The sequence below is a fragment of the Arachis ipaensis genome, chromosome B3, assembly GCF_059453495.1.
Source record: "Arachis ipaensis isolate K30076 ecotype BB chromosome B3, ASM5945349v1, whole genome shotgun sequence".
Taxonomy (NCBI): Eukaryota; Viridiplantae; Streptophyta; class Magnoliopsida; order Fabales; family Fabaceae; genus Arachis; species Arachis ipaensis.
The window spans coordinates 89,967,175-89,980,609 of NC_142438.1; the positions used below are offsets into that span (position 1 = coordinate 89,967,175).

Genomic DNA, 13,435 nt, shown 5'->3' on the forward strand with positions numbered 1-13,435 from the left:
TACTGGAGATAAAAACATTGGTGGAGATTCCTGGATGAGTTCAAACACAAGCCACCATAACAGGGAGCTCACCAAATGCCCAACTTAAGGACTTTAACTAAAAGTGCTAGGTGGGAGACAACCCACCATGGTATAATCATTCCTTTCTTAATTTTAATTTTATTTCGTTTTGTTTGTTTTTTTATTTTATTTTATTCTATTTTTATTGAACCTGGAATTATTCATAACATCCATATCAGTACTGCATTTGCATATGCATATTGCATATAAAAAAAAAAACACGCACGCGACGCGACAGCGTCACTGACGCGTCCGCGTCACTAGTGCATTGGGGAGAAAAGAATTGAACAAAGAGTCACGCAAAAGCGTGGTTGGAGGCGCGCCTTTAGCATCATTTGACCCCACGCGACCGCGTCGCTCAGGCGACCGCGTCATGTGGAAACTTTGGCCTCCTACGCGACCGCGTCACCCACGCGGCCGCGTGCCATGTAAATCGACGTAACAAGGGTGTATGGCAGAAAGTTGAGCTGGAGTTGGGCTGGACTCGTGCTGGATGCCCAAGCCCTCCCACGCGAACGCGTGCCCCACGCGTCCGCGTCATATTGGAAATAAGGCCACTCACGCGATCGCATGCCCCACGCAACCGCGTCACCCATATTTTTGGCAATATGCATTTAAACAGAGAGTTGCGCGAGTGCGAGGCTGCACTCACGCCAATCGCACAAATCAGGCCACGCGATCGCATGACCCACGCATTCGCGTCACCTGACTTTATCGCGCACCACGCGACCGCGTCACTCACGCGACCGCGTCACAAGCGACGCACAGAATATCCAGATCAGCCAAATTTCTTATCTTTTCTTCTTTAATCCTAATTTTTCTATCTTTTCTTATTCTTTCTTCTTTCTTTCTTACTTTATTTCTTTCCCTTCTCATTCTTCTTCTCTTTTATTTTATTTTATTTAATTTATTTGCATACTTTCATTCATTGCATTTTAATTTTGTGCATATTTTTATTTTCTTTTCTAAAATTATTGGTGTTCAAATGTTCTTATTCAACTGTTATATCTTTTTTTGGTATTATCTTGGTGCTTATGACTTGTTTTATTTTGATTGGGTAACATTATTTAAATCAATGCTAATCTTTTAAGATACTTGTACTTCTCTTGCATTGATATGAACTTATCTTATCTTGCATTACCCGCATTCTCCCCTCCTTTGTTGCAAATTCTGCACCACTGGTATGCCATGGCTTCTATTATTTTCTCACGTAGATGTTGAAGCTTCCATGTAAATGAGACCCTTATCTTTGGCATTAACTCAATTATACTTCATTTATTTTCTTATCTCTATTATTGGGTTACCTTTTGGTGCACGAAATTGTGATCTCCAGGCTCAAACAAATCCTGGTAATGGCTTCAAAGCTTGGTGCTCTGATCTTAATTCATAATCGTCACAACTTCGATACAACTAACCAGCAAGTGCACTGGGTCGTCCAAGTAATACCTTACGTGAGTAAGGGTCGAATCCCACGGAGATTGTTGGTATGAAGCAAGCTATGGTCACCTTGTAAATCTCAGTCAGGCAGATATAAAGTGATAATGGTGTTTTCGAATATTAATTAATAAAATAGGGATAGAGACACTTATGTAATTCATTGATAGGAATTTCAGATAAGCGAATGGAGATGCTTTCGTTCCTCTGAACCTCTGCTTTCCTGCTATCTTCATCCAGTCAGTCTTACTCCTTTCCATGGCTGGCTTTATGTGATACATCACCACTGTCAATGGCTACTTTCGGTCATCTCACGGGAAAATGATCCAATGCCCTGTCAGGGCACGGCTAATCGTTTGGAGGCATCACCCTTGCCAATGGCTTCATCTTATCCTCTCAGTGAATAATATGCTCACGCACCCTGTCACGGCACGGCTATTCATCTGTCGGTTCTCGATCATGCTGGAATAGGATTTACTATCCTTTTGCGTCTGTCACTAACGCCCTGCAATCGCGAGTTAGGAGCTCGTCACAGTCATTCAATCATTGAATCCTACTCGGAATACCACAGACAAGGTTTAGACTTTCCGGATTCTCTTGAATGCCGCCATCATTCTAGCTTACGCCATGAAGATTCTGGTTAGGAGATCTAAGAGATATTCATTCTAGCTTATTTCATGTAGAACAGAAGTGTTTGTCAGGCACGCGTTCATAAGGGAGAAGGATGATGAGCGTCACACATAATCATCACCTTCATCACGTTCTTGGGTGCGAATGGATATCTTAGAAGCGAAATAAGAAGAATTGAATAGAAAACGGTAGTACTTTGCATTAATCTTTGAGGAACAGCAGAGCTCCACACCTTAAGCTATGGAGTGTAGAAACTCTACCGTATGAAAATACATAAGTGAAGGTCCAGGCATGGCCGTGTGGCCAGCCCCTATGGTCTAAGAACAATGCATTCCAAGATGATCCTAAGATCCTAAGATGATCAAAAGATGCCTAATACAATAGTAAAAGGTCCTTTTTATAATAAACTAGTCACTAGGGTTTACATGAGTAAGTAATTGATGCATAAATCCACTTCCGGGGCCCACTTGGTGTGTGTTTGGGCTGAGCTTAAGTGTAGCACGTGCAGAGGCCATTTGTGGAGTTGAACGCCAGTTTCTGTGCCAGTTTGGGCGTTCAACTCTGGTTTTGGATCCTTTTCTGGCGCTGGACGCCAGATTTGGGCAGAAGGCTGGCGTTGAACGTCAGTTTACGTCATCTATTCTTGGCCAAAGTATGGACTATTATATATTTCTGAAAAGCCCTGGATGTCTACTTTCCAACGCAATTGGAAGCGCGCCATTTAGAGTTCTGTAGCTCCAGAAAATCCACTTTGAGTGCAGGGAGGTCAGAATCCAACAGCATCAGCAATCCTTTTTCAACCTCTGAATCTAATTTCTGCTCAAGTCCCTCAATTTCAGCCAGAAAATACCTGAAATCATAGAAAAACACACAAACTCATAGTAAAGTCCAGAAATGTGAATTTAACATAAAAACTAATGAAAACATCCCTAAAAGTAACTAGATCCTACTAAAAACATACTAAAAACAATGTCAAAAAGCGTATAAATTATCCGCTCATCACAACACCAAACTTAAATTGTTGCTTGTCCCCAAGCAACTGAAAATCAAATAGGATAAAAAGAAGAGAATATACTATAAATTCCAAACTATCAATGAAACATAGTTTCAATCAAATGAGCGGGACTTATAGCTTTTTGCCTCTTGAATAGTTTTGGCATCTCACTTCATCCATTGAAGTTTAGAATGATTGGCATCTATAGGAACTTCAGATTTCGAATAGTGTTATGGACTCTCCTAGTTCAGTATGATGATTCTTGAACACAGCTTCTTTATGAGTCTTGGCCGTGGCCCTAAGCACTTTGTTTTCTAGTATTACCACTGGATACATAAATGCCACAGACACTTAATTGGGTGAACCTTTTCAGATTGTGACTCAGCTTTGCTAAAGTCCCCAATTAGAGGTGTCCAGGGTTCTTAAGCACACTCTTTGTTTTTGCTTTGGACCTTGACTTTAACCGCTCAGTCTCAAGTTTTCACTTGACACCTACACGCCACAAGCACATGGTTAGGGACAGCTTGGTTTAGCCGCTTAGACCAGGATTTTATTCCCTTAGGCCCTCCTATCCACTGATGCTCAAAGCCTTGGGATCCTTTTTATTTGCCCTTGCCTTTTGGTTTTAAGGGTTATTGGCTTTTTCTGCTTGCTTTTTCTTTTTCTTTCTAATTTTTTTTTCTATTTTTTTTTCGCCCCCTTTTTTTCTTTTTTTTTTTTTTTGCAAGCTTTATTCTTTGCTGCTTTTTCTTGCTTCAAGAATCATTTTTATGATTTTTCAGATTATCAAATAACATGTCTCCTAGTCATCATTCTTTCAAGAGCCAACATATTTAACATTCTTAAACAACAACTTCAAAAGACATATGCACTGTTCAAGCATTCATTCAGGAAAACAAGAAGCATTGTCACCACATCAATATAATTAAGCTAAGTTCAAGGATAAATTCGAAACTCATGTACTTCTTGTTCTTTTGAATTAAAACATTTTTCATTTAAGAGAGGTGATGGATTCATAGGACATTCATATCTTTAAGACAAAGTTACTAACTACTAATGATCATGTAATGAAGACACAAACATAGATAAGCACATAGAAAACGAAAAACAGAGAAAGCAAGAACAAGGAATGAATCCACCTTAGTGATGGTGGCGTTTCCTTCTTGAGGAACCAATGATGTCCTTGAGCTCTTCTATGTCTCTTCCTTGTCTTTGTTGCTCCTCCCTCATTGCTTTTTGATCTTCTCTTATTTCATGGAGCATGATGGAGTGCTCTTGATGTTCCACCCTTAGTTGTCCCATATTGGAACTCAATTCTTCTAGGGAGGTGTTGATGTGCTCCCAATAGTTTTGTGGAGGAAAGTGCATTTGAGGCATTTCCGGAATCTCATGGTGATGAGCTTCTTGCGCCTCTTGAGCTCCATGACTGGGCTCTCTTGCTTGCTCCATCTTTTTCTTAGTGATGGGCTTGTCCTCTTTAATGAGGATATCTCCCTCTATGTCAATTCCAGCTGAATTGCATAGGTGGCAAATGAGGTGAGGAAAGGCTAACCTTGCCATGGTGGAGGACTTGTCAGCCACCTTGTAGAGTTCTTGAGGTATAATCTCATGAACTTCCACCTCTTCTCCAATCATGATGCTATGGATCATGATGGCCCGGTCTATAGTAACTTCAGACCGGTTGCTAGTGGGAATGATTGAGCATTGAATAAACTCCAACCATCCTCTAGCTATAGGCTTGAGGTCCAATCTTCTTAGTTGAACCGGCTTGCCTTTGGAGTCAATCTTCCATTGAGCTCCTTCTACACATATGTCCATAAGGACTTGGTCCAACCTTTGATCAAAGTTGACTCTCCTTGTGTAGGGGCGTGCGTTCTCTTCCATGTATGGCAAGTTGAACGCCAACCTCACATTTTCCGGACTAAAATCTAAGTATTTCCCCCGAACCATTGTAACATAGTTCTTTGGATCCGGGTTCTTACTTTGATCATGGTTCTTGGTGATCCATGCATTGGCATAGAACTCTTGAACCATTAGGATGCCGACTTGTTGGATGGGGTTTGTTAGAACTTCCCAACCTCTTCTTTGAATTTCATGTCGGATCTCCGGATACTCATTTCTTTTGAGTTTAAAAGGGACCTCAGGGATCACCTTCTTCTTGGCCACAACATCGTAGAAGTGGTCTTGATGGGCTTTGGAGATGAATCTTTCCATCTCCCATGACTCGGATGTGGAAGCTTTTGTCTTCCCTTTCCCTCTTCTAAAGGATTCTCCGGTCTTAGATGCCATCAATGGTAATGGAAAAACAAAAAAGCTATGCTTTTACCACACCAAACTTAGAATATTGCTCGCCCTCGAGCAATAAACAAAAGGATAGATGAAGAAGAAGAAGAAATGGAGGAGAGGGAGAGGGTGTTGTGGTTCGGCCAAGAAGGGTATAGAGGGGTTGTGTTGTGTGAATTTGATGAAGAAATGAGGTCTTTATATAGGGAAGGGAGGGGGGTTATGGGTCGGCCATATGGGTGGGTTTGGGTGGGAAATTGGTTTTGAATTTTGAAGGTAGGTGGGGTTTATGAGGTAGGTTTATGGGGAAGAGTGGATGGATGTGAGTGGTGAAGGTTTAATAGGGAAGAGAGATTGAGGTGATTGGTGAGGGGTTTTTAGGGAAGAGTGTTTATGGGGTTGTGTGAAAGAGAGTGGTGAGAAGAAGTGAGTGGAGGTAGGTGGGGATCCTGTGGGGTCCACAGATCCTGAGTGGATCCTGTGGGGTCCACAGATCCTGAGGTGTTCAAGGATTTACATCCCTGCACCCATTAGGTATGTAAAAATGCCTTTGTACCCAACTCTGGGCGTTCAGCGCCAGGTTGGTGGCCATTTTGGGCGTTCAACGCCCATATGTGTGCCATTTCTGGCGTTGAACGCCAGAACCATGCCTGTTCTGGCGTTCAGCGCCCAGAAGCTGCCCATTTTGGGCGTTCAGCGCCAGAACCATGCTCTGTTCAGGCGTTGAACGCCAGACAGATGCTCCTCCAGGGTGTGATTTTTCTTCTGCTATTTTTGATTCCGTTTTCGATTTTTCTATTTATTTTGTGACTCCACATGATCATGAACCTAAGAAAACATGAAAAATAAGAATTAGATAAACATTGGGTTGCCTCCCAACAAGCGCTTCTTTAATGTCAATAGCTTGACAGTGGGCTCTCATGGAGCCTCACAGATGTGCAGAGCTTTGTTGAGACTCTCCAACACCAAACTTAGAGTTTGGATATGGGAGTTCAACACCAAACTTAGAGTTTGACTGTGGGGGCTCTGGTTGACTCTGCTTGGAGAGAAGCTTTTCCTGCTTCCTCCCCATGGTTGCAGAGGGAGATCCTTGAGTTTTGATTACAAGGGAGTTCTCATTCCATTGAAGGAATATTTCACCTCTGTCAACATCAATCACAGCTCTTGCTGTGGCCAGGAAAGGTCTTCCTAGGATGATAGATTTATCCTCTTCCTTTCCAGTATCCAGGACTATGAAATCAGTAGGTATGTAAAGGCCTTCAACCTTTACTAATACATCTTCTACTTGTCCATAAGCCTGTCTTCTTGAGCTGTCTGCCATCTCTAGTGAGATTTTAGCAGCTTGCACCCCATAGACTCCCAGTTTCTCTATTACAGAGAGGGGCATGAGGTTTATTCCTGAACCAAGGTCACACAGAGCCTTAAAGATCATGGTGCCTATGGTACAGGGTATTATGAACTTTCCAGGATCCTGTCTCTTCTGAGGCAATGTCAGTTGATCCAGATCACTTAGTTCATTGATGAACAAGGGAGGTTCAACTTCCCAAGCATCAATGCCAAACAATTTGGCATTCAGCTTCATGATTGCACCAAGAAACTTGGCAGTTTGCTCTTCAGTGACATCCTCATTCTCTTCAGAAGAGGAATACTCATCAGAGCTCATGAAGGGCATAAGGAGGTTCAATGGGATCTCTATAGTCTCTAGATGAGCCTCAGAGTCCTTTGATTCCCCAGAGGGAAGCTCCTTATTGATCACTGGACGTCCCAGGAGGTCTTCCTCCTTGGGATTCACGTCCTCTCCTTTCCTCACAGGTTCGGCCATGGCACTTATGTCAATGGCCTTGCACTCTCCTTTTGGGTTCTCTTCTGTATTGCTTGGGAGAGTACTAGGAGGGATTTCAGTGATCCTTTTACTCAGCTGGCCCACTTGTGCTTCCAAATTTCTAATGGAAGACCTTGTTTCATTCATGAAACTTACAGTGGCCTTGGATAGATCAGAGACTAGATTTGCTAAATTAGAAGCATTTTGTTCAGAGTTCTCTGTCTGTTGCTGAGTTGATGATGGAAAAGGCTTGCTATTGCTAAACCTGTTTCTTCCACCATTATTAAAGCCTTGTTGAGGCTTTTGATCCTTCCATGAGAAATTTGGATGATTTCTCCATGTTGAGTTATAGGTGTTTCCATAAGGTTCACCTAAGTAATTTACCTCTGCTATTGCAGGGTTCTCAGGATCATAGGCTTCTTCTTCAGAAGATGCCTCTTGAGTACTGTTGGATGCAGCTTGCATTCCATGCAGACTCTGAGAGATCATATTGACTTGCCGAGTCAATATTTTGTTCTGAGCCAATATGGCATTCAGAGTATCAACTTCAAGAACTCCCTTCTTCATAGGCGTCCCATTATTCACAGGATTCCTTTCAGAAGTGTACATGAACTGGTTATTAGCAACCATGTCAATGAGTTCTTGAGCTTCTGCAGGCGTTTTCTTTAGGTGAATGGATCCACCTGCAGAAGTGTCCAGTGACATCTTTGATAGCTCAGATAAACCATCATAGAATATATCCAGGATGGTCCATTCTGAAAGCATGTCAGAAGGACACTTTTTGGTCAACTGTTTGTATCTTTCCCAAGCTTCATAGAGAGATTCACCTTCTTTCTGTCTGAAGGTTTGAACATCAGCTCTAAGCTTGCTCAGCTTTTGAGGAGGAAAGTACTTGGCTAAGAAAGCCGTGACCAGCTTATCCCAAGAGTTCAGGCTGTCTTTAGGTTGAGAATCCAACCATAATCTAGCTCTGTCTCTTACAGCAAAAGGGAAAAGCATGAGCCTGTAGACTTCAGGATCTACTCCATTATTCTTAACAGTATCACATATCTGCAAGAATTCAGTTAAGAACTGAAAAGGATCTTCAGATGGAAGTCCATGAAACTTGGAGTTCTGCTGCATCAGAGAAACTAATTGAGGTTTCAGCTCAAAGTTGTTTGATCCAATGGCAGGAATGGAGATGCTTCTTCCATGTAAATTGGAATTAGGTGCAGTAAAGTCACCAAGCATCTTCCTTACATTATTATTATTTTCGGCTGCCATCTCCTCTTCCTGTTCGAAAATTTCTAAAAGGTTATCTCTGGATTGTTATATTTTAGCTTCTCTTAATTTTCTCTTCAGAGTCCTTTCAGGTTCTAGATCTGCTTCCACAATAATGTTCTTATCCTTGCTCCTGCTCATATGACAAAGAAGAAGGCACAGAAAAATAAAAATAATAATAATAGAGATCCTTTATACCACAGTATAGGGATCCCTTTGTGAGTGGAAGAAAAGAGGGGGAGACAAAGAATGTGATGTAAAGGAAGAAACACAACTGTACGAATGGAAGAGATGTGAGATGAGATGTTAGGATATGAATGAATAAATAGAATAGGATGGGGGAGAGATAATTTTCGAAAATTATTTTGAAAAAGAGTTAGTGATTTTTGAAAAATGGTTTTTTTTTGAAAAATGTTAGAAATTTTCGAAAATTTTTGAAATCAAAAATAAAAATAAAAATAATTAGTTAATTAAAAAGAAATTTTGAAAAAAGGGGGAAGATATTTTCGAAAATTAGAGAGAGAGAGTTAGTTAGGTGGTTTTGAAAAAGTTAAGAAACAAACAAAAAGTTAGTTAGTTAGTTGAAACAAATTTTGAAAAGATAAGAAGTTAGGAGGTTAGAGAAGATATTTTGAAAAGATATTTTTGAAAAAGATAAGATAAGAAGATATTTTTGAAAAGATATGATTGAAGTTAGTTTTAAAAAAGATTTGATTTTTAAAATCACAATTAATGACTTGATTCATAAGAAATCACAAGATATGATTCTAGAACTTAAACTTTGAATCTTTCTTAACAAGCAAGTAACAAACTTCAAATTTTTTGAATCAAAACATTAATTGTTTATGTTATTTTCGAAAATTTGATTAAAAATAAGAAAAAGATTTTTGAAAAATATTTTTGAAATTTTCGAAAATAACTAAGAAATTTGAAAAAGATTTGATTTTTGAAAAAGATTTTGAAAAAGATAAGATTTTCAAATTGAAAATTTGATTTGACTCATTGGCAACAACTTGATTTTTAAAAATTTTTGAAAAAGTCAATCCAAATTTTCGAATTTGATGAGAGAAAAAAAAGGGAAAGATATTTTTTTGATTTTTTTGAATTTTTATGATGAGAGAGAATAACAAGAAAAATATGCAATGCATGAAATTTTTAGATCAAAACAATGAATGCATGCAAGAATGCTATGAATGTCAAGATGAACACCAAGAACACTATGAATGTCATGATGAACATCAAGAACATATTTTTGAAAAATTTTTAATGCAAAGAAAACATGCAAGACACCAAACTTAAAATTCTTTAATGCTTACGCACTAAGAATTCAAGAATGCATATGATAAACATGAAAAGACACAAAACAAAAATTCATCAAGATCAAACAAGAAGACTTACCAAGAACAACTTGAAGATCATGAAGAACACTATGAATGCATGATATTTTCGAAAAAATGCAAGATGCATATGCAAGTGACACCAAACTTATAATGTGACTCAAGACTCAAACAAGAAACAGAAAATATTTTTGATTTTTATGATTTTCTAATTTTTTTGGATTTTTATTTTATATTTTTCGAAAATTATATGAAAAAGAAAAATAAGGATTCCAAAATTTTTAATATGAATTCCAGGAATCTTGCATTCTTAGTCTAAAGCTTCAGTCCAGGAATTAGACATGGCTCACTAGCCAGCCAAGCTTTCAAAGAAAGCTCCAGTCCAAAACACTAGACATGGCCAATGGCCAGCCAAGCTTCAGCATGTAACTCAGATATGACATGCCTGACATACTCATTCCCAAAGGAATAGACATGGCTTTACAGCCAACCAGGCTTCAACATGCTTCATGAAACACTAGAATTCATTCTTAAAAATTTTGAATAAAAAATTTTTTTTTGAAAACATTTTTATTATTTTCGAAAACAGATGAGAAAATTTTAGAAATATTTTTGAAATTTTTTTTTTTGAAAACAAAATGAAAAGAAAATTACCTAATCTGAGCAACAAGATGAGCCGTCAGTTGTCCAAACTCAAACAATCCCCGGCAACGGCGCCAAAAACTTGGTGCACGAAATTGTGATCTCCAGGCTCAAACAAATCCTGGTAATGGCTTCAAAGCTTGGTGCTCTGATCTTAATTCATAATCGTCACAACTTCGATACAACTAACCAGCAAGTGCACTGGGTCGTCCAAGTAATACCTTACGTGAGTAAGGGTCGAATTCCACGGAGATTGTTGGTATGAAGCAAGCTATGGTCACCTTGTAAATCTCAGTCAGGCAGATATAAAGTGATAATGGTGTTTTCGAATATTAATTAATAAAATAGGGATAGAGACACTTATGTAATTCATTGATAGGAATTTCAGATAAGCGAATGGAGATGCTTTTGTTCCTCTGAACCTCTGCTTTCCTGCCATCTTCATCCAGTCAGTCTTACTCCTTTCCATGGCTGGCTTTATGTGATACATCACCACTGTCAATGGCTACTTTCGGTCATCTCACGGGAAAATGATCCAATGCCCTGTCACGGCACGGCTAATCGTTTGGAGGCATCACCCTTGCCAATGGCTTCATCTTATCCTCTCAGTGAATAATATGCTCACGCACCCTGTCACGGCACGGCTATTCATCTGTCGGTTCTCGATCATGCTGGAATAGGATTTACTATCCTTTTGCGTCTGTCACTAACGCCCTGCAATCGCGAGTTAGGAGCTCGTCACAGTCATTCAATCATTGAATCCTACTCGGAATACCACAGACAAGGTTTAGACTTTCCGGATTCTCTTGAATGCCGCCATCATTCTAGCTTACGCCACGAAGATTCTGGTTAGGAGATCTAAGAGATATTCATTCTAGCTTATTTCATGTAGAACAGAAGTGTTTGTCAGGCACGCGTTCATAAGGGAGAAGGATGATGAGCGTCACACATAATCATCACCTTCATCACGTTCTTGGGTGCGAATGGATATCTTAGAAGCGAAATAAGAAGAATTGAATAGAAAACGGTAGTACTTTGCATTAATCTTTGAGGAACAGCAGAGCTCCACACCTTAAGCTATGGAGTGTAGAAACTCTACCGTATGAAAATACATAAGTGAAGGTCCAGGCATGGCCGTGTGGCCAGCCCCTGTGGTCTAAGAACAATGCATTCCAAGATGATCCTAAGATCCTAAGATGATCAAAAGATGCCTAATTCAATAGTAAAAGGTCCTATTTATAATAAACTAGTCACTAGGGTTTACATGAGTAAGTAATTGATGCATAAATCCACTTCCGGGGCCCACTTGGTGTGTGTTTGGGCTGAGCTTAAGTGTAGCACGTGCAGAGGCCATTTGTGGAGTTGAACGCCAGTTTCTGTGCCAGTTTGGGCATTCAACTCTGGTTTTGGATCCTTTTCTGGCGCTGGACGCCAGATTTGGGCAGAAGGCTGGCGTTGAACGCCTGTTTACGTCGTCTATTCTTGGCCAAAGGATGGATTATTATATATTGCTGGAAAGCCCTGGATGTCTACTTTCCAACGCAATTGGAAGCGCGCCATTTCGAGTTCTGTAGCTCCAGAAAATCCACTTTGAGTGCAGGGAGGTCAGAATCCAACAGCATCAGCAGTCCTTTTTCAACCTCTGAATCTGATTTCTGCTCAAGTCCCTCAATTTCAGCCAGAAAATACCTGAAATCACAGAAAAACACACAAACTCATAGTAAAGTCCAGAAATGTGAATTTAACATAAAAACTAATGAAAACATCCCTAAAAGTAACTAGATCCTACTAAAAACATACTAAAAACAATGTCAAAAAGCGTATAAATTATCCGCTCATCACCTTTCTTCCCTTTTTCTTTCAGGATAGCCACCCGGAAGGGAAGCGGAAGATGTTTACATGGGGAGACAGACAAGTCCATCTGTACAATCTTTAGAGAAAAGCATCAGTTGGAACAAGCCGTCCACCTGTACATCTTAGCATGTACCGAGGACGGTGCAATCTTTAAGTGTGGGGAGGTCGATACCGACTTCCAGGGGTTAGTTATCTTCTATCTCAACACCAATGTTTTATTTTCTTAATTAGTTCATTGTTGCATTGCATAATAGATTGCATGTGTAGTTGATTGTTTGCATTTAGTTACTACTTGGTTAAAGTAACTCCATTTTTGAAAAATTTCACTAATTTAAATTGAAAAAAAAAATTTAATTTTTATGTGTTAAAACTTGTTTGAAGTTGTATTTGGAACATGGTTTTTGAGCTAAAGAACACACAACCTGTGAGATTTTGAGCTTATTTATATGGTTACACTATTTAACCATAATATTTTTATTCTTGTGTGTTTTCTTCTCTATAATTGCAATCTTAGCTTTGTTCCATTCTATATGTCCAATATTTAGTGTATTTACATGCTTGCATATAATTGAGGCCATTATTTGATTTTAGCTCACTTATCCCAAATAAGCCTACCCTTTAAATCACCCTTGTCAGCCACCTTGAGCCTTTTAATCCCCATTTATTCTGTATTTTACCACATCACTAGCCTTAAGCAGAAAAACAATTAAATATCCCAATTGAATCTTTGGTTAGCTTAAGATAGGAATTGTGTAACAATTAAGTGTGGGGAAACTGTGGGAACATGGGTTAATAAGGGAATGTATCATGTTTCTAATTTATTTGAATATTGGAAATTTGGGAACCTACTCATGAAAAACCAAAATAGAAAAATAATGGAGAATCCATGTGCATTGATAAGTTATGTTTGCTTTTATGATTCAAAAAAAAAAAAGAGAAAAAAGAAAAAAATATATATATAACATAAATAAATAAGGGGACAAAATTACCCCAATATTAAGTTTAATAAAAGATCAATGCACATGTGATAAAAATTAAAGAAAATTTGGTACATGAGTATGGGAAGTATACAAAAGTGGGAATTATGGGTAGCTAGGCATGAATTTAAAAGTATATAGA

General features: G+C 39.1%; 1 non-coding gene across 1 annotated transcript; it reads left to right on the top strand.

Annotated features, from left to right (window-relative positions):
- The first annotated feature begins 7,982 nt into the window (after positions 1-7,982).
- On the top strand, positions 7,983-8,090 carry LOC148571527 (small nucleolar RNA R71). The gene has a single exon (XR_015908804.1). It is a non-coding gene; the product is annotated as a small nucleolar RNA R71 (small nucleolar RNA).
- The last annotated feature ends 5,345 nt before the right edge of the window (positions 8,091-13,435 follow it).